This window comes from Apis mellifera, linkage group LG10 (genome assembly GCF_003254395.2).
Source record: "Apis mellifera strain DH4 linkage group LG10, Amel_HAv3.1, whole genome shotgun sequence".
NCBI lineage: Eukaryota > Metazoa > Arthropoda > Insecta > Hymenoptera > Apidae > Apis > Apis mellifera.
The window spans coordinates 830,101-852,644 of NC_037647.1; the positions used below are offsets into that span (position 1 = coordinate 830,101).

A 22,544-nucleotide genomic window follows, 5' to 3' on the forward strand; every position below is an offset into this window, starting at 1 on the left:
GATCGAAATTTTTAATCAAAAGATTGAACAGAAAATAATTATTATCTCCAATTTAAATCGTACAAAACTCTCGATCTACCAGTTCATTTCAGATTGTCAAATGGAATGAAATATTCCAGAAACACGAACGATTTATTCCCCGATATACACTTATGATTCCTGTATGACTCATTCATCGAATCCCGCATTACGACGTAACGAGAGGGTAGGATAAAAACGCGCTGTCCCACCGAAAAAGAGGGGGTCTCGATCGTGATTCGGCTCGCGTGTGTCGCGTGACTCTCTCATTAACGATCCTGCCGTGCAAAAAGTAGATCGCGCGTGCCCGCGACCCGGCCAGACACGATCGGCTGGATATTATTACACCGGCGTCGACAGTAATTCCTATGCTCGCGCCAGTTTCCCTCGTGCAACTCTCTCGTGCGACACGACACGCTCTCCTACTACCCCTGTAAAAATTCGTCCATACCCGTTCCTTCTCCTTCCATCCGAAAGGGATCGTGGACGTAATCCAAAAGGGATCCGCGAGATTGTTGACCTATTCGGCGAATGGAACGGATATTTGCTTTGGCCTGTGAATTGAATATCAATCGTGGGAAATCGAAGAGTGGCCACGCGCGGCCATCTCTAATTGGAGGAAAGAGACCGTAGAAAATCGTCGTGGAACTTTTTTCTTTTTTTCTTTTTTTTTTTGCTCCCCATTTTTTCCCCTCTCCTCTATTTCTCTTTTTCTATTTCTCTCTTTCCCTGTTTCTCCGGCGAGTTGAAAGTTGGAGAACGCGCGTGAAAAGGCGAGTTGCGTTTCTGCGGGCGCGGGAGCGGGCGGCTCGATAAATATTTATAGTCGCGATCAGAACGTTCATAAATATTTATTTGAACATCGCGAGTTACTATAAATATTTATCGTCGTGGCCCGATACACGGCCTATGAAAACCGGTGGATAATTTATGAACGATGGAAACGCGTTGGTGGTGGCTCGCTGGTTCCGGTCCTTTGAATTGCGGAGTTGCGTGTAAATTGGTGGAACGATCAAGAAAATTCATTACGTACGCGCATATTATCCTTCCTATTACCACCATTTCGCTCGGCGCGGTTCAAGCGCGCAAGGAAGAAGGGAAAAACGAAATTCGTCGTCGTTCGTTTGAAATTCGATAAATACGAATAAATAGGTGACAAATATTCGGTTTAAAAATTAACGTTGAATTTCATCAACGAATTTAAAGATAATTGCTTCAAACATCCCTCTAAATATATTTCTGTATGTATTTATTGCAAGTAATATTTATTATACAATTTGATTATCGTTCTGGAAAAATATTGAATTATAAACAAAAAATTGTATCAAAAATAACGTAATTATTTTAAATCTTTCTTGCACAATTGATCTAATGTTATTAATGAGGATTAATTATTTAATTTGTCTCAAAATTATAGAATCACGACGGAGAAAATTATAATTTACAGAGTTTCAATTTATTAATGTAATTATTTATTCAATTATTCTGCAAAGGACTCCGTAAAGTTGTACAAAACCAATACGATATAAAATGCGGAAGAGATACTGCGTCCTTCACATATATTTTCCATTAATCTCCCTTGCACTAAATCCACCCCGTAGATTCAGCTCGTATAATTCAGCAGAAAGCTTGGAAAGAGGGAGAGAGAGAAAGAGATAGAGAGAAAAAAATTCGGAACAGCCCCGAAGCTTTTCTATTAGCGATCCGCAAGAGCGGAAACCCGCCACTCTTACACTAATTCACCCCTTTTCCGTTACCGGCCGCTTTACTACCCAATTCACCGGGCACAGGAGGATTAGGTTCGTTCCTAGGAAATCTCCCCGGGAATTTGCCTTCGTCATCGGTCCCAAGAGCCACCGAAAACGATTCCACGATGCACCCACACCCCGACACCGGTCCCTTCGTAACCCTGAGAGAAAACGGATCAAGGAAGAATTCCCTTTCAACCGTCCCCTGCGCGGTGCAATTTCTTTCCGTTTCACAACTCGAGTGGCTCGATTATCCTGGAATTACGAGCGGTGATGTGATTTGGAACAATTTCGAGTATGATGATTACCAAACGATACACTCGAATCGATTTTAAAGCTATTTTTCAAATAAAAGTGTCCTCGAAAATGATCTTTAAAAATCACAAAAGTTTTAAAAGATTGTTTAAAATTATTTTATTTTTGCTGGCTAATTTATTTCACTTCTTATTCAAAGATTCGATTCGAATTCTTTTTTAGGTTGGTAGCGTTCTAAATCTCGTTACGAGGTCTAACGAATAGATTAACCGGTCTGGAAATGAATAGCGCGAGTCGCCGCTCATTAGATTATCGTTCGAGATGCTATCGAGTCGCGTGTATCGTGGTTTCTCAGTCTCTCTCGCTCTCTTACCTCGGATCTTTAATTACGACTCGTCCTGTTAATCGTTATTACGATTAGACCCTGTAGCGCAGACCCCCGGTCGGATGAAAAAGCTTTGGTAATGCCTCGTCAAGGCTTGTAACCTCGGCGATCTGTTTAACATCGAGACGACTTAATTGAGCCCGGAAATTATACGTACATCATGCTAATAGAACCTCCCACGCAGAATTTAACATACAATGATGGCGACGTTTAAAAGCGCTTAATTTCGGGATCCTCGAAAATTGATTCGATGATGGAACGCTGATTAATTCATCGTTCTTCTACATATATATATATATATATATATATATATATATATATATATATATATATATATACACGTATATAATTCATTATAGAGTCATCTTCCTCGTTAAATATTAAAATATCCCTCCCCTAATCCCCGTCGAATACTTCCTCGTGAAACAGAATTTTCATTGGCACACAGTTTGTTAGTTACAATTCTCATTTACGAGAATTACTGATCGCATCTATTATATGGTCGCGTTAATTCACGTTAATTGCGGAAAAAAGAGAGAGAGAACGGGATGGAATCGACGTTCTAGCGGACGGTCGGCGTATTTTTTTTCTCCCCCTCCCTGCACGAGGACGCGATCATCGGACCGCGAACAATATGGCCGACCAACCATAGCGCGCTTGCCTAATAATTAATCGAAATAACGATGCGACGAGCAGAAGTGGCCCCCCCTAACGAGATCTCTGGCCTTTTTTTGCCCGGGTCCAGTTTCGAACAAATTCTATACCGAATTCCGCCTCACCCCACTCAATGCACCCTCGTTAGAATCGCGCCTCGCCAGAATTTCGTTTTCACGGAACAGACTGCATCGCGGCACGACCACGAAGCTACGTAATTTCGCGGCTGGCTAAACAGGGGATCCAACCGCGCCTCTTGGATAAAAGGTGAAAAGCAACGTATCGCGAACCGACGTGACTGGTCCGCTTATCTCTCGTCAACGGACAGTGTATCGTCCATCGTCTTCGCTTCTCCCACACGCTTTTTCTCGCTCGTGGCGCTTCATTTTTCACCCATTTGATTCGGGAAGTAAGAAACGGGTGGAGATAATTGCGATTATTTTCGTTGTATGGAACGATTAATCCTTGAACAGTGTAAGAAAATTGAAAGAAGAAAATCGAAATAGACAAGTTGGAGAATAATTATTCTTAAATTTTTAAGAATTAATATTAAAGTTTGTGGATACCATGTTATTTTGCAAGCGTTCCAATTTGCATCATAAAGTTCAGGAAGTTCTGATTTTGTAATTATTCTTGCAATAATTGTAATATAATAATAAGTAGAATTATTCTTCTATTATTAAAATTTAAACTGAAAAATCTGAAGGAAATTGTTGAATAATATTCTTATGATAATAAAGGATATATTGAAATATGGAATCGTTAAGTAAAAGCGTTCTCGAAATTGTACGATTAATGAGATGATTTTAATTTTTTTCGATAGTAATAAAATTCTAAAAAATTCGAAACAAAATAAATTGGAAAGTAATAATTTTTTTTTTTAAGGAGAGAAATCTAGAGATTATTATTAAATCGAAATATATATTGGAATTTGTCTACATCATCAGGGAAAATCTATTGTCTATCATCAGAGAAAATTTTTTATCTCGTCTTAATGATACAAAGCTATGGCAACAAATCATTTATTATAGAAAATTGTTATACAAATGCATATTTTTCATTCAGATTGCTAGTTTAAATTATTAATAGAAAAGAAAAATTGAAAAATGATATTTTATTAAAATAAACTATGCAACAAGATGGATACATGATTTTCAGATTACACTAGCTTCTCATTCCAAGATAATTGATCGTCTTAATGGCCCGGCATTGGTTTAATCAAAGATGGAATTTCGATGCGAGGATTTTCAAAGACGGTTTTAACCGTCTGCGAAAACCGGTTTCTGACACAGTTCGCGCCAGAGATTTACAAAGAGAAGGAACTAATAAAGAGGTGGGGGAACGCGGTTTCTCAAAGAAACTTTCTTAATTACACGCGGCATTCGTTTGCATCGCTATTTAATCCTTATTTCTTGCATTTGAAAATATTTGTAGCAAAAACCAACATCAATTGTTGTCGGACCGAGATATATTCTATTGATTTTATTGATTTTATCGGTCTTTTCGCTGAAAATTTGCAATTTTCGTTTCAAGAAAAAGAAAAAAAAAGAACGAAATCGAAATTCGATGGAAGAAAAAAGAAAGAAGCGATACAAAGTGGAAAGAATGAAACAATCGTGACTCGTTATTCGTTCACCGTTCCTTATTATCTTTCTGATCGTTTCTCACGGATTCCTTTATAACGGTTCGATCTAAAACGTGAAACGAACAATTGCCGCGAAATGAAAGAAGAATATTTCGAGCGGAAGAAAAATCGATCCATTTTATTTGTTTGTTAACGATCAAGAAATCCGCTGTCATCATTTTTATTCTATCTACAGTACTCTACAGTGACCGATCTTCCAAAGAAAAATTAAATATTTTCGAGACAGATTCATTCTCATATTATTTTTGATTTTTTATAATTAAAAAAAAAAATTAGTACTTCAGTAATTCCATTTCATTGTTAATTCCGAATATTTTTCTACTTTAACGAGAAAATCTTGATGGAAATTCTTGCAATAAAGAGTTGCATTGATTTTTAATGAATTAAACAAAAGATAGATATTTTCTTCTATCGCTATCATATATTGAGAGATTTCAAAACAAAACAAATGGAAAGAGAATTCATTAAGAATAGCAATTAGTCTTCTTAATAACACGTAGATGGGGACATTTCCAGATATAACAGACCATTAAAAGGACGGAAGAAATGAATAAAATGGAAACATGGATTTTACATGGAGACGTGATAATGAATATAAAATATACATATAATTTTCCATCTTCTTATCCCCCCGATTGTTATTTTTAGCATTCTACAGTAAAATTTCATTTTCCCATATCTGAATAGAATAATTATTCTCCAGTTATTAGAATGAAATTTAAATGATAATTATTGATAATGAATTCTGAGGGGAAGAGAGAATATATCGATAATAAAATATAGAAAATACGGAATAAAATGAGAATCCATAGTTAATGAACCGGACGAGATAACCGTTATCTTACTTTTTTTCAAAATACGAACAATATTTCAACAATCCGTTCGGCAAAAAAAAAAAAATATCGACGTTAATTATTAGATGCGACACGAGCGAACGTTTCGTTTTCTCCATCGTCAACTTTCCTCCATTCGCGGGCACCAGAGACGATTATCTGGACCGTGGAGTGGTTATAATTAAAGCTACGCTAACGAGAATCCATTCGTCGGTGAGATAACGAGGTCTTCGATTTAAAGAGACCCCGGGGAATGGACCAAGGAAGAGGCATCGTCACGAAGGTTAGCGACTAGTTTGCTCGGCGATGACGAGGAAGGGAGATGCGAGCCACCATCTCAGAAAATAAGATGCAAAGAGAATTTCGCTAGAACTAAGTAAGTATTGGTTCACGTTTAGGTGTATATTTTCACGCATGATGCCTACGCGAGAAATAATGAAAAAGAAAGGGCGACCTCGGCTTGTGAAGGAAACGAACCCGCCGGGAAAGAATCGCGTGCTTCTACCCCCGCCACGCACCTCGATTGGTCGGTTAATATTTTATTCAGGGCGGAGTTGGATTTGCATACGAAGTGGCCCCCTTCCTCCGCCGTTGTTCTCTCCGTCTAGATTCGACCGGGCGCATCTGCCGTGGATATAAGCAAATAACGATATCCTGCATCGAGGATGGAACGAGTTCGATCACTCAGAATTTCTATTCTAATAAATGTGAAATATTTTTGGAATATTTTCTGTGTGTTTTAATAATTTTTTCTTTATTATTATTATTATATCTATTTGTTGTCAGCCAGAATTGATTTATTCTATTAATGTTACGAGTAATAAATTTTTATTTTCGTCGTATTTGTTTTATTCTAATGGAAAATTTTTAAAGTGATAATTCGTGCATACTTATTTTCGATATTTTCTTATTCTATTATAGTAAAACTTTCCTTTGGGTTTTACTTTCCTCGATTTATCGAAGAGAAAACTCTTTTAAACTTAATAAATTTTCATAATGAATTTTTATTATTTTTTATTAGAGAAATCGTAAGACAGCGTAATAAAGAAACTTTAACAATCGCGGTAAAGATTGGATGTTTATTTACAAATCATCAAATTTTTCAATTTGCATTCGTGATATTTTTTTTAATTATTTTTTTTAATTTTAAACGAATAAGTCATATATAAGTATGATAAAGCAAATAGGGAAAAATCCTGCAATTTTCCACTATAGACCTCTGGATTCTAAATTGCATCCAGATAAGATTCTCGCGTTGGGAAGAAATGCAAATGAGGTGGAATTCCATTTATAATAAATGTATAATACATAAAGGAATTTCCGCTTAAAGTGAAAAGAGAAATTTTACTTAACGTTTCATATTGAACAGTTTCCACGAATTATTTATCCAACTTCGAACAAAAAGCGAAATTCTACGTTTCATTATTACTATTATTATTATTATTATTATACTATATTTTTATTCCTTCACCCGATGCTCGAATGAATAAAGAATCCAAACGAAAGAATAAAAACGAAAAAAAAAAAAAAGAATGCACGTAATAGAAACGATCTCTGCGTGATGGGATTTTCAGAAAATGCGGAAACCGGAGAGAAATTTCCGGTTTTCTTTGAATACTTCATCGCGGCAACTCTTCATTCCGAAGTCCGGTTTACGGGGAAAGTGCATAAGCGAGAACAATTATTACGTTCATCATAACCACCGGGAGCACGAGGCTGTATAAAATATTTCTGCAGTTGCAGTTGACCCAGTGCAACAATGCGCGCAGATGCTGCGATGCGTTTTCTCATGCATATTCCGCGCGGGCGGTGGGGGGAGGGGGAGGGAGAGAGGGAGAGAGATGGAAACTGTCGCCTTAACCCGCACTAATTTCGCTCGCTCTGTGTCAGTATTACAACAAACATGTTCGTCGCTCGACTCATGCATATGCATCCACCCTCGTTGGCCACTGATGGGTGCCCCCTTAATAAAATTCGAGCCGGCCCCTCTCCCCTCGCCCGCCATCGTTAAAACTACCCGCCGTGCAAAACGGCTACCGTTGTTTTTCGACGCGATACCTTTTTACAAATAAAATACATCGGTAAACTTTTGCCTTTGTACGTGTTATATTATCTTTCCGTTTCCCCTGTGATTTTTGTTTTTGTCGAGAGAGTTAATTGCGAGGATTTTTGTAAATTTATAATTTTTGCTACCCCTTCTCCTCGAATAATTTGAAGAAAACTTGTTGTTTTATCGTTTTATATTTTAAAAAGGTATGAAATACTTAATTTGCTTCTATATGGGAATAAATTTATGTGGAAAGATCATATAAAAAATATATAACTGATTGATAGGAAGGAATATTCGAAATATTCGTACATTAAAATAATATTCGAAAAAATCTAAATTCTTACGATTCTTTGATTTAACGAAACTTCGATAAATTTGTGTAGAGTACGAGTTATATTATACGTACCGTCGCGTGCTACGATTGTTTATAAAGTGATTCCACAACTGTGGAATGTCGTGGCAAATGTAAACCGCGCTACACGAAACGATAACATTGGTTATTATTGATATTCAAAATATCGATTTAACTCAGTCGTTTTCCAAACACGAAACGGAACGGGCTCTCTGTTTCTCGCGAGAATATTGTATCGTTTATTGCATTGTTTCGTGTAATATAAATATAGTTATAAATTAATTATTTATCGTGATTAGCGTGAAAATTTTGCATAAAAGTGCATTATGGAAGAACGAGTGTGACAAAGTGGATGCAGCAATGTTATATATACATAATTTTTTTAATATCACTTTGAAATCATTAAATATTCAATATTTTTTTCGTTGTTTTAAATATTAAACTTTATACTGGCACGGGATTGAATTAAAAATTTTAAATTAAAGTGTTTAATTTTTAATTCTTTATCGCATATTTATTGTACAAAATATCCCCGGATGAAATTGTTTTGAAAATTGAAAAAAATGTTGAAACTTTTGAGAATTAATTTCACTCTCTCATTTCTCGTTCCAAAAAAAAATTGCTTCGTGTATAACGTATTATACATACGTATAAACTTTCAGTAAAATCATATTCGGATAAGATGAATTTCTTCGAATTTGTAACCGAATCATTTGATACGTGAAAATCCCCACAAAATTTTCCACAAAATCAATCAGATACCTATTAAAAATCCCACACGATTCGTTGATTCAGAACTTGATAATTTCATCTTCGATCATACACAACGAGACAACAATCGACCGAGAACAAATATTAGCTTTCGGTATCGGCGAACAGTTAGAAACCGATAGAGTCTCAAAAGCTTGATTCCTGGAATAAGATTAATTAATCGATCGATGTTATTCGTTTGCGTCTCGTTGATAAAATCCGCGTGGCGCGTAATCTGATCACGCGCTCGCAAAGTAGGAAGGCGGCCGCAAATACCGGTCGTCACGTTCTGGGGCTTAAGGGCGGACACGCGCAGGTGAATCGTGCGAAACACCGCGAAACTTGGTCCGCGTGGTCCGCTTCGGTTCTAGTTTAAAAATCGTTTGGATAGTGGAGCGTTGCGCGTGGATGCATATTTATACGGATGAAATCGAGCGATTAAGGGGGTCGATTGTAACCCGGAATGGAAAAAAAAAAAAAAATTGCGGTCGTTTCCGGGGATCGATCGTTAAATGGATTTGTTGTTCTATCTCGACAATGGAGGGAGGGAGGGTACTGTGTTGGAGCTTGTTTGGACCAGAAAAGAGGGAAATGTGATTATCGAGCGAATAAATTGAAAGTTTATTCGTATGGTGGACATTTGTTTGTTTGTGTGTTAGCTTGTTTGACTGGAAAATCGTTTTGGCTCCAAATTTGAAGATTGATCGAGCGTTAAATGATGAAATTTACTTAGGTATGTATGTATATATATACACACATATATAATATGTATAAATTGTTTTGTTCTTTTTTCGAAATATCGGTATAAATTTGATCAAGAGATCGATAGCGTTTCGAATTTTGAAAGTTTTAAAAATTTAACGAGAGCAAAAAATTATATCTGCTTAAAGATTCTATCAAATTTGCTTGTTGGATATACTCCATGTCTCTTTCGTATCACTTTCAGATATCTAGACAGGTTTGCACCGACCTACAGACGCGCCATCCTCCAACACTTATCTCTACATATTACTGCAGAGAGTGATTTAATACAGGTAAATTATCGATCAAATTCTCCCTTACGTTGACCTAATAAATTTCGTGCGGAATTTCGAGATTTTCTTTTTGAACAAGAATGGAGCATAAATAAGATTTTCTTTAGAAAGAATTAAATCTTAAAAAAAATTTGAAAAATATAAGAATTATCTGATTATAATAAATTATATATATATAATAATTGTATATCTTAAAAAATATTTCTCTAAGTTCTAGATTTAGGATTAGAAAAGATTTCAGGAGAAATGTTTTCGATGATTTAAGGGAACGATTTCTTCCCTCGAATTCACGATACAAGAAGCGTGCCTTCCATATGGAGAGTAATAATCTTGGTTGGTCTCTGAAAGAAGGTAAAAGGGATGCTCCGAGGAAGAAGAGACGTTTCATCATTCGGCACGTGTGTACTCTACGGCAGTCATTACCAACTGGCCTCGTTAAAAAGTACACGTTGGATCAATGAGGCCGGGACACCTTGTTAATCTTGCCCCCGGTCACGTTTCTATCCCTGCTGGTCATCATCGGGGATATAAAGCACACGTGTATGAAAGATTTCACATTTCACTTTCGACTGTTTCTGAAAACTTGTTTCTTCGTTTACTCGATCTTCTTTGTCTTGAAAGAAGAAGAATCTCGCGATTTCAAAGATATTCGATCGAACAATAAACTTGGAATTCTTGAATTCCTGCGAATTTCATAAATAATTAAACAACAAAGAAAATTTGATAGAAATTATTATTTCGGTATGAAACAAATCGATCGCATTCATTTCTAAAAAATCAAACAAAATTGTACTTCCGTTTCTTTTCAATCTCTTTGCTTTATAATAGAAGAAAAATCCAATGATTTCCAGAGTTGCTAATTAAAACAAACTTCGATCGCTATCGCATAAGAGATATAATTATATATATAAAAAAAAAGGAAAATAATCGAAATAAAAAATACCACACATTTTATAGATTCAATCAGATCCTATTTCGTTTAACATCGATAGGGCGGATACTTGGTTTATTTTCATAAATAATTCAATATTACTCCGTCTCGATTCAATTTAATCCCCCCTTCGGCCAGTTACGCGTCTTCATCCACGCCGTCCACGTCGGACAGACAAAAAGGAAAAGAAGAAAAGAAAAAAAAAAGGAATACTTCATCGAGGTATATATATACAGGCCAACATTATACATCGATAAAACCTTGGGCATCTATCTTCCAGCTTTGTTTTGCCGTGGAATTAAGCGGCAAAAAGTCACGGTACACAAACACACACGGCGAGCTTTCTAGATGCCCCCTGGATGCCACACAGTGTTACACGCTTCCCTCCCCTCCTTTGCCTGTCCGCCGTGTGTCTCGCGAGTGGTAAGCAGCAGCCTCGCTACACGTAGAGTCTTGTCACCGGTCCGGAGGACTGGTTAGAGAGGAGGCGCTTATCGCGAGCAACGATCTCACTGACAGCCGCCAATTAAAACATGCTAACGAGCTGCTGATCTCGCGATATCTCGAAGCGGGGCCTAATTAAACTCCCGCCATGCGGAGGGGGAAAGGTGGGAGGGGAAGGGAGGAGGGGAGGGAGGATTCAGACGCGAAGGGGATCGGCGAGGAACGACAAGACAGAATCTACGAGATCTCGGTGTGCGCCTAGACTTTATCGTCCCCAAGGTCTTCGAGCCTGATCCCAGCCAGGCAGCTGATCTCTACTCTCCTGAACTTTAACAAACCTATTTCCAACACACTCCAATTACCAGGACACGTCTAATCGAGGGGAGAGGGGAGAGGGGATCTGAGAGGAAAAGGTGTATCGATGACAGTCGATGTCCGGGGGAAGAATGCTGGGGCAGGATTAGGGAGATGGAGATATTGAAAGTTGTTAGATGAGTGTTTTTTTTTTTTTTTTTAGCTGTTGATAATTATTTCGTATAGGAAGACAGGTGTAACCTACGATTTGATTTTGATGTCTTGATTTTGTCGAAAATTATTTCAGATAAAACAATTGAATGGTATCGAGGAGATTATATTATAGTGTTATTAATTTTTTTCGAGAGTCATATATATCTAATTAAAATTATTAGATTCGATTTGGTGATGTTACGTTGGTCTCTTTGTTTCTCGTGCAATAAAAATTTTACAAAATTCAAATTGTGATATTTGTTAAAGTAATAATTTTAGATATATATAGATTAAATATGTAAATCTATTTAAAAGAATTGTTGAAAATTGTTGATTATGATATCATATTTTATATCATATTTACCAAGATATAAAAATAATCCTCTATATTTTTACGTATTACTTTCTTTATTGTTTCTTCTTCTTCTTTTCTTTTTGTATTTATATATCAATGTGTTCATTCTATATATATAAATAAATATTTCAATCTCCTCGATACGATTTCATCATAAAATGATTAAATTTTGAAAAACTGTAAATAGAATTATAAGAATTATCGACACAATCAAACACATAGTTTTTGAGCTTTCTCTGGCCAATGTAAGACAATTGTATACTTGACTGAAAATATTCACCAGGCTTCTTTCCTAAAGAACAAGGGGAATCCCCTTGCGTTATTGTACAAGATGATTTGTAATTCGTGGCGTGCAGGGGACGTCTTCGCCGCGAAATATGTATGAGTTAAGGAAGAAGAATAACATCTTTGCTTTCGGCCCTCCTCGCCAGGGGTTGAAAACCGCTTTAGAGTTCGAAACACGTGAGCTTAATGTTTCCTTTTCCCCCTTACAAGTCTCGTTACTTTTAGTTAAGGTTACATAGACGTGTTATCAAGCCGCTACAAATTCTATGTTGATTATCACAATCTGATAATCTTCATGGAATACAACAGAGAATATTATTCTTTTTCTTTTATGAATACCTATTTCAATTTCAATTTTAACGTAATTTATCACGGTAAATATAAAATGAAATGTTATTTAAACGTATTAAATTTTATTCTATTTAAAAATTATATATATAATCGTCAAAGTCATTTTTCTTTTTATTATTTTCTGCAACATTTACGACTTCAATATTATCATAATTTCTAAGTAGAATAAAATTTAAGTAATTCTACGATGAATTGCGTTGAAACATAAACAGTGTATGTATGTAAGAATATTTTACGTCATTTCAATATCAAGAAATATAATTCTTTTTTTTTTTATTTTAATTTATCAGTTAATACCTATGAATATTTGATACTATGTTATTTTCTAAACATTTAATTTAATATTTTCAAAGTAAATTAATATTTACCATAAATTATGCTAAAATTCAAAGTAATCTATGAATATTTCATGCATACCTCGGACATTAGATTTATCCTTCGAATTTAATCTCCAATAAAGACACGAGTTCCATGTTGCGCGTAATCCCAAAGAATTCTCTGTCTCTAGATCAGAAGAAAAAATCCCGCCAAGGCCCAACAGATAGAGAGTGTCAACCGATCTTCGAGTATCCGCCTATCAGCGACAACTTACACCCGTCGCTATTTACTTATCAAAACCAGACGTTATCCGAAATCAGATCGCGAATTCGCCTCCGCCTCGATGTCAACCACTTTTACGAGCTATCCGTCCTCGTTATCGGGTCCGCGTTCAAGCGGACGTTCGACGACGACCAACGCCCTCGATTTTATCTGCGGAACATGCCCGCTTTCCAGCAACAAATCTCTTCTTAAAAGAACTCCTCAACCTGAAATCCACTCCTTTCGACGGTATCTCCGTTTGAAAATCTAACCGCGATCGCGATTGAAAATGCCACCTTCTCCCGCTAATCTCGCACACGATTCGAGCCGATTCTAATAGACCGATCCTCCGCGGCTGTAATCTCGAACGGAATTTCGTTCGTGCAAAGAGAGAGAGAGAGAGACTCATCGATGGAGAGTTGGCACAGAGAAACCAGCCTCCCTGTTTGCACTCGGATTTTGGAACTAAGCCCGCGTTTGCCCAGACAGATGCACCCACTTGCCGCCCTTAATAGCACGGCTTACGCACCGAGTTGATCGGCCAGACCTTACCGCGCCTCCTTTCATCCCTCCAATACTCCCTCACAACCGATTTCTTTCACTCGATTGTTGCGGGATAGACTCGCAGAAGCCAAGGGGTTCGGGTTTCTCCGCCTTTTTATTTCAATCGAACCATTGCGCGACCCTCAGATACGGGGGATTACGAGAGTTAATCGTTCGTCGATTCGGATCATGAGCTGGAATCTTTCCTAAGGATTCTTCACAGCGATTGTGATATCGTGATTGTGAGCAAGCTTACTTAGGAATCCGTTCTTTTTTGTATCGCTTCGTATAGTTGAAATAATATTATTAATGAAATTCTAAGTTACAAAGTATAATTTTTAAGACTAATAGATTGTTTCGTGTAATAAAAGATAATAAAGTGAAGTGATTATTTAAATAATAAAGTTTAAAGTGAGATGTGTTTGATCTCATTTCGGAGATTTTTCGGATTGTTGGAATTGAAATTTAAAATAAAAATAATCGAAATTTATAAATTTCGATGTTATAAATTCAATCATTGTTAGTTTCACTTTATTTTTTTAAATTAATCGTGAACCATACGTATATTGATCATTTTAAAAACTAAAGAAAAATGATCGTATAATTTTCAAATTCGATAACGAAAAAGAAATCTACGGAATAATAAATTTGGATGAAAAAAGTTTCGTTTGAACGATTCGATGTTTTTGTAATACCAAATATGTCAATCTACAGAAATACAATACCTCGAAGAAACTATCTCGAGAAAGCGCACACAATGCATCCCTTATCCTCCCATCGCGAAAGTTTTATAACTCAATACCTCGACGATATCGATCTCAAAGATCTATGTCACGAAACGGGGAGGGACGGCACCCAACAGCCATCCAACATTGACATTGAGTGATAAATCACGCATCGATCCTTGATGACATTCCCTTACCCCATCCCCGTGACTGATACACGTCTCTCACGGAATCACCAACAACAAGAAGGAAGAATCTGGCTCTCTTCCCGCGCCAAATAAACGTCCCACACCTGTCCATCGTGGACGGGATCGGTAGCCCCGGATTATCATTGAACTGTCACGAGCTACTAATTACCCACCACCGCGCAACCACCACTCGTCTCTTCCTACCTTCCTCGCCGTGGCGATGGCACGTGATCCATCCGCATCTCCTGTAATTTCGCGCGTTCACAATGCGCCAGCTGATTAGACACCGCGTCCTCATCTGCACTCCGTGTAATCATCGACGATGCTTCGGGCGCCACGATGGCTGGGGGGAGGGGAGGGGTGCGTCGAAAAGCGGCACGGTCCACGGGCGAGGGGGAGGGGGGATGGGGGTCGGCTCTGATTTTACCAAAGGCGCACAATACTCGCGTAACGAGATGATTACAGCCAGGAACCGTTTCGAGAGAGAGAGAGTTCCAGCCTGGGCCTCGACGCGCCGGAAAATAACCGGCTCGACATTTCCAACCAGGAGTTTCGCTTTAAGTGGTCGCGCAAACGCCGATCCCTGGGATTTGCCCTAAAGGATTCCGGTTCCCGCGATTTGTATTCAAGGCTGGTGCACGCTCGCCTCTCCCCGAGTACGAGGACCACCGCGTAAGGATCCGTAAACGTAAGGAGGCCTAGATCCTCCGGGTAAGTCGCGGACATTTGTATGGGAAATAAGTTGGGAAACAGGGCCACAGAAATCTCGCCGCGAAACTTGACTCGGCTTTTATTACGTGTTCCGTGCGGGATTTTGGAATATAGAGTGGAATTTTTACGATGTGCGTGTTGTTCGCTGTAGAGGGAATATTGGAATTCTTTCGCGTTGGTAATTTTAGGAAATTTTGGAAAAGGAAGAGGGGGGGATGATGGAGTGTGAACAGGTTGTACCGAATTTTAGATGTTACGAGAAATGATACGTCATATGCGCAATTTTTGTGTTCATTATTTTTAAATAAGATTTTAATAATTATTTCTTACTTTATATTATAGAACAATTATTACATAAAATGTATGAAAATTACGAATTATTAATGCGTTTATCGAAAATTACGATAGTATTTTCTCTGAAAAAATACCGATCGAATTCTTATGAGAAAAATTTCAAAGAAAAATGGAGGGCATGAAATCCAGTAAAAATCGTAATTCGGTAACTGTCAAACATACCTCCCCTCATTTTCCCATTTCGAACAGCTTTAAGAAACAGCTGACACAAAAATAATAGACCAACAGACTTTTCTTCAATATTTCTTCCTTTCGAACGGTAAAAATATTGAATTGAAAATTCCTCGTAAATCCATTTCACCCGAAACCTTGTCAAGGAACAGCTCGAAGCACAAATTTCATTCAAAGTTTATCAACTTTTACCTTTTACTATCGAATCTGCTAAATTGCTATAGATATTTCGCGAATCGTGATAGTCGACCCCAGTCACGTTTCACGAGAACCGGGTCAAAGGAGGCATGAAAGTTAAGGGATGAAACGAGGAACCACCGTTTTCGAATAGCAACAGCTGGCGTGAACCGTCCCTCCTCCCATAAATGCCTTCGGTTCCTAGTCGTTCGAGTTTCGACGGAATCGACGTCAGGGAGGCGAGGATCGTCGCAACTCACTCACCGGCCAGCTGACGTTACGACCCTGCCGAGGAGGAGTCGGATACACCCACTCTCGCAGCCCTCCAAGGCCACCCTCGTCTTTCGAGATTCGAACAGCCGGCGGTGCTAAGTGCCGAAAGACTGTTTTCCAAACAACATCCTGTGCGCCATGGGTTTAAAGTTCCTCCTCAAAGGGATGAGGTGGTTTCTAACGCCTTTATAATTTCTATCGATTTCGTTTGGAGAAGGGGTCCGGATTTGTAAGCTTATCTGAGAGAAGATTTCGAATAGAAGTCGAGTAAGTTATGCAAATTAAATCAAATTATTGAATTCTTTTCATTCTCAAAGCATGATATTCGATACGATAAAAATATTATACATATAAGTACGTATAATGTCGCCTTGAAAGTTTAATTGTAAAGAATTGTTTATCATATTTCAAAGAAAAGTTAAATCACCATAAACTATGGTTAGTGGAAAATTGAATAATTGAAGCTTCGATACACTTTTCGAAGATCTCTGAATTTTTCGTATCGAATAGACACAAAGCAAGATATTTAAATTAAGTCTATCTTTAAATCATGAAATTCGTTTCACATGGATTAGGTCTTTTATCCTATCGTATCCCCATCTTTGAAGTTTTCGTATCACTTTTCGTAACGAAAAGAAATTAAACTATGTTGAATCTTTAAGTTTTTTTCGAACTCGTGCTAAATTCAAAGAATTCTCAAAATGAAATATTTCTAAATTGAAACGATTAAATTCCTCTCTTATTAATCTCAACACTTTAATCCTCTAATCTTCAAATCCTTTCCCTTCGCAAAAAAAAAAAAAAGAAAAGGAGATTAAACGAATACAGAATGAAAAATAAAAAAAGAGAGAATAATAAAAATCCTTCAATTCCAACGGTTCTAAAATATTAATTTAAAAAATCTCAAATGGATTACTAGTTGCATCGTTCCATCCGAAATCCTTTCAAAGAACGATCACGCATCGTCGACTGGCCCAATTTATTGTCTCTTTAATCCACGTCCGGCCAAGTTAATCTCGTATCAGGCGGCAAAGAGCCATTCCGTGAACATCGAGTCGAGAGGTTTCGAGCACCACGATTCCATACATCGATTCCATTCCGTAATTGCGAGCATCTCCCCTGGTAACCCGATGATAACGCTTCCGGCAATAGGCATGGTTCCATTGTACATTAGCAGATCGAGTTACCACATCCGGATAACCACGTTGGAATCCACGATTTCACCGTTTGAAAACTCTAAAAATCAAAGTATCTCGCTTCGACGGTTTATTACGACGATTTCGCTATCGAGGACACGCGTTTTCTTCCTCTATTTCGAAAGTAAAATGAAGAGAAATTGGTGAGTAGAGAGATCGTTACGTGGTTTTAATTTAAGAATGAATATCTGGTTTTTTCAGATTCCTAGTGATTTTATCAGAAATAGCGATAATTGTCTATGATTCTTTACAAAGAGATTTGAAGAAATATTGCTGACGAATAAGTATGAATATGGAAAAGAAATATAAGACTTATACCACAATGTTATTTGAAACTTAAATAGATATTTGTTTTATACTTCGTTGGTTAAATATTATATCGTTGCTTCGTCATAACATAGCAATTGTTTACCAACACAATTTCTTCTTCTATACATAATATATTATCTTCTTGATTAACGCAAGATTTTTCTTTCGATCGTTGAATTCTTCGAATACTCGTATCGCAGAAAAATCGAATTCTATAACAACTGTCTGCCCAACCATTCCTTCTCCAAGATAACCTATACACACCCACGTACTTCCAGCATCGATTACGACGTAGCCAGCGGAGGAATTCTGCCGGGAAAAATCGTGATACGCTCGACGGAGTCGGCTAAAAAGGGCAGCGAACCGAGCCAAGCCGGGGATCGGGTCCGGGTTTAATTATCGGAAACCTTTTCGGTTTCGCTGACTCGGTTCGCCCTTTTATCCATCGGTGCCACGATCCCGCTCCCGTTCTCTCTGTCTGCGCCGCGCCGGAAGAATCCTGGCCGGCTTGGCTCCTCCCGTGACGCGGGTCGAACATCATCGTCGTCGTCGTCGTCGTTGGTCAGCCTTTCTCTCTCCCCTCCCCTCCCCCTGGCTCCACGCGCTCCAGGGAAAAACATTGCCGGGCGAAAAGCGCGCAGCGCCGCACCACGTTGCGCAAACTCGATTAAAACGAGCGTTAAGCGATCGAGGGCGGCCGCGGGGGTGGAAAGCGCACCGCTTAATAGGGTGTGATAGATCGGGTAAATTGCATCGGTGCTAATGGGATTGCACGCGATGGCGCTATAACCATTACCGTGGCCGTAGAGACCCGTGGTATCCATGCCCCGAAACCAGCCCCCACCCCCGCAATAACCATCCCCTCCCCTCTCGCCGTTTCCCTCCTTTCTTTCTTCCGCGAGCCTGTTGGCTATCAGGATATCTTCGTTCCACCTGCTCCGAGAGAGGGTACGCACAGGTTGTTGTTGTTCGTTCGATTTCGATTTGCCTGAAAACGGCGAGATAACACGGATGTGATTAATAATTGATGCGATGAAAATCGAAGGTACGAAGTGGAGTCACTATGATGATTCCGATTCTCGAATTCGGGAAGGATTGGATTTGGGTACGGTAATCGTTTTAACGCCGATTCGAAATTTCGTGGGAAATTCATGAAATTCATTGGGAAATTTCGAACCTCTATTGTCTCTCTCTCTTTAGAGAGAGAGAGAGAGAGAGAGAGAGAATTTCGATCCGATTCGATGAAATTAAATTCGTTATCGGTTAATCTCTCTCGATTGTGCTCGACGCGTACCATCTGTTTCGCTTCGTTTTTTTCTTTTTTTTTTTTTCGTGTATACACCAGTTGCGTCCATTCGGATCTTATAACTTGCCAAATGTTTGTGAAAGGTGGTATATATTCGACAGTCTGAACGCGTCAACGCGTAGAAGAGATTAAAGACGGTTTTTATTATCACGAACGACGAGGGGATCCGAAAAGATAATTTTCTAAAACAGATATTCATATTCCCTCCGAAACTCTTTCGAAACATTCCAATTATTCCTGGGACGGGAGATTAAAGGCTCGCTCTTGATTTTAACGTTTGCTCCCCCGAAAAACCTGTCACTCCGTGAAATAACAAATCTACGCATCTCCTCCTCTGTTCATTAAACTCGCCCCCGCTCTATACGTCAATTATCCCAGAAACGAAAATTAAAACCCCCTCCCCCTACCATATTTCTTGATACGCATCGTGGTCTACATCCACAACAACGGTTCCCTAAAAAGAGAAAACGCTATATATCGTACCCGACTTTCCATACCCCATACGCTCCGTTCTTATTACGATCTCCCAATCCACAAAGGGTCCTCGGCTCGGTTCGAGGAAAAGCGGAACGAAACGTTCGGTGCAGAATCGACGATAGGGGTGACGACATCCTTACGAATTGATTCCTCGTAGTCGAGCACCCGGTTTTCGCGATGCCCAGAGGATATCGAGGAGACGAGGCTGGAGGCAGGAACAGCGAGCGTGGGACGTTCTGGATACACGAAAGAATGGAGAGAAACGACGAGAATAGAGAGAATACAAAGTGAGAAAGAGAGAGAGAGAGAAAGAGGAGGGAGAAAGAAAGATTCATTGACATTTAGCGTGGCGAACAAAAAGCGCGGACGACGAGGGTACAATGGTTGTCGAATTCTTTGTCCCGGGACTGGATTTTTAATAACGCTGCAAAAATAATGGAGAGATACCGCGGCAACAATGGGGTGAGTGTTCATTAGAAGAGGTGTCCCGTTCCATGATCAAATGCTTGTCTACCGGCCGGCGCTGGCTTCGCCGGTTGGCAGCCCTGCAGAAGGACACGAGTTCCACGAGGATCATTCGTCGCGTCGAACAATTTTGGCGCCTGTTTCCACGACCGCGCTGTCCCCCCTTTCCTTCCCTTTCGCCCCCTCGCCTCGCCGAGTTTTTATATGGACGAGAGAAGTTTGGATTATCCGGGTATAATTTTGATTCGCCCCTGGCGCCGGAGGAAAGTTTCGTTCGAGGATGTATTAGCCGGGTATAACAGGCCAAGTCAAATAACGGGGCGAAAGAGTTACGATTTCGCGGAGTGACGTGGGTTATAGAACGAAACTCTCTCGCGTTCCGCTTTTTGCGGAGCCCGAGGAATTTGTCTTTCGAGGACGGCAGATTATGTCTTTCCACTGTGTCTGTCTTATGGATCTTATTCTCGATGAGATGGCACTGTTTTTTTCTTGTTGTTATGAGATTTCTAAGAATTTGAAAGTTGAGATAAATTTTGTTCAAAGATATTACCGATGGGAGCGAGGAACGAAGCGAAATTGTAAAGGAGAGCTTTATATTTTTCGTGGATCACGTATTTTCTTTTGTTGAAACTTAAAATAAGCAATTTCTTGGAGTATAGAAACGAAATCTTGAAGTTTTTTTCTTTTTTTTGTATACAAATAAATGAAGATTTGAAAATTAACATAAAGGTTATTCGAAACGGTGAATAAAATTTTCAGAAAGAATTTTTTTTTTGCGTAGAAATTACAGAAACTCTAAAATATTGAAATAAACGTTGTAGAGAATTCTGAGTGAAATATCGAGATCTTTTGTATGGGATTGAAGAAGTCGAAGATCTGAAAAGACGGATGGAATCGAGGGTCATAAGCATTCAATCGATAGCAGTCATTCTTCAGAATAAATATTGCGAGAAAGGTTTTCCAGGTGGGCTTGCAAAAGTGGCGTGTCTTTGTTGTTTCAGAGGGTTAGATTTCCAAGCGTTCCCTCAAAAAGCTGATTTTCTGGCCACACTGGTTAGATTTCTGTCCGCTCTTGTGTCTCTTTTCCTCCACGGTTCACAAACATGAGATCCCGCACGCTCGTCCACCGTCACGTGCAATCCTCCTGCTACAGGTCAGATAAATAAATAGTGCGGGAAGATTCGGCAAATATTTGCAGGAGTTCGTACACACCTGAAGAGAGGAGCGTGCTACGTAAACGCGCCACTTGGTCTCTTTCAGTTATACGATTCTTCTTTGTACATGCTCGAGAATTCTTGAACGTGATACAACTTCTTTGATATATCAAAGAATGATATGTCATCGTATGTATTATATATTAATTAAAATTATCATCATTTCGTTCGAACAAAGCTTAAGCTTAACTAAGAAATAATACAGTATTATTCCAAAATAAAAATATATAAAGAATGGATATAGCTATATTTTTCTTTCGTAAATATGTAAAAATTTATTTTAATTTGCAAATAATAATTATTTTATAATGCAAATTAAACATATGCATCAATCATGAATAATACAAATAATATTTTAAAGAAATTAAAATTGAACCAATTCCATTATATTTACTTAATTCAATATGATTTCTAGATTCTTTTATACTTTGAAAGGAATCTAAAGGAACATAAGTAAATTTATCCCATCCTATAATTATACATATAATTAATATATTATTGATATCGATTTTATTTGACTCATTTGTTTGGAATGATATGTATTGTACTATTCCATTCATCATTTAGAAATTATAGAGATAAAATCAAAAAAATATATTCATTCAATAAAAATATTCTTTTTATTGAATCCTTATATAACATTTTCTGACTATATACTTTTTTCTAAACAAATTATATTTTGTTTGAATTGAAGTTACCTCTTATTCTTTTATACTCATTACATCAACAAAATTTCAGACACGATTACTTCCGGTTTCTCACGAAGCTACAAATACCGATATCCTTGCTCAACCTATCTTCTAATTTCCCAACTGCTGACCCAACGAATCTTCGTTCCAAAATGTAACAAAAGGCTGTGGAGTTACAATTCTCCATTTCGAACCCAAGGTAAAATCTTTCCTGTACAATATAACAAGCTTGCAACAATTTCGTCCTAAACCTCGTCCTGAAAATACGTGAATTCGGAAGTACAGTGAACTCGAGCGTTTCGAGGCTGAGTATCCGTTCTTCGTGCGGTCGAGCGAGTATATTCATAAGCAATATAAACTTTATAAGCGATGCGATACAGTTTCATTCGGGTTGTGGCCCGTGTGCTCACGATGTATTTCACTTGGTGAAGACGATGCTTTACAATGACACCGTCGCGTGAATTAACAAACAGCCACGTAACACGGTCGGAGGCCTCACGAGAAGTTAAGCGCATCCCCGTTGGTGATACAGTCGCGGGGATGGGGAAGGGGATTACAGGAGCGAACACG

General features: G+C 38.4%; 1 long non-coding RNA gene across 2 annotated transcripts; it reads left to right on the forward strand.

Annotated features, from left to right (window-relative positions):
- Nucleotides 1–8,124: 8,124 nt before the first annotated feature.
- On the forward strand, nucleotides 8,125–11,817 carry LOC100578555. Of its 2 annotated transcripts, XR_119736.4 has the most exons (4): nucleotides 8,125–9,423; nucleotides 9,637–9,724; nucleotides 9,990–10,877; nucleotides 10,936–11,817. It is a non-coding gene; the product is annotated as an uncharacterized LOC100578555 (long non-coding RNA). The 2 variants fall into 2 exon arrangements; XR_003305490.1 differs by lacking the exon at nucleotides 10,936–11,817 and having other exon boundaries at nucleotides 9,936–10,673.
- Nucleotides 11,818–22,544: the final 10,727 nt, after the last annotated feature.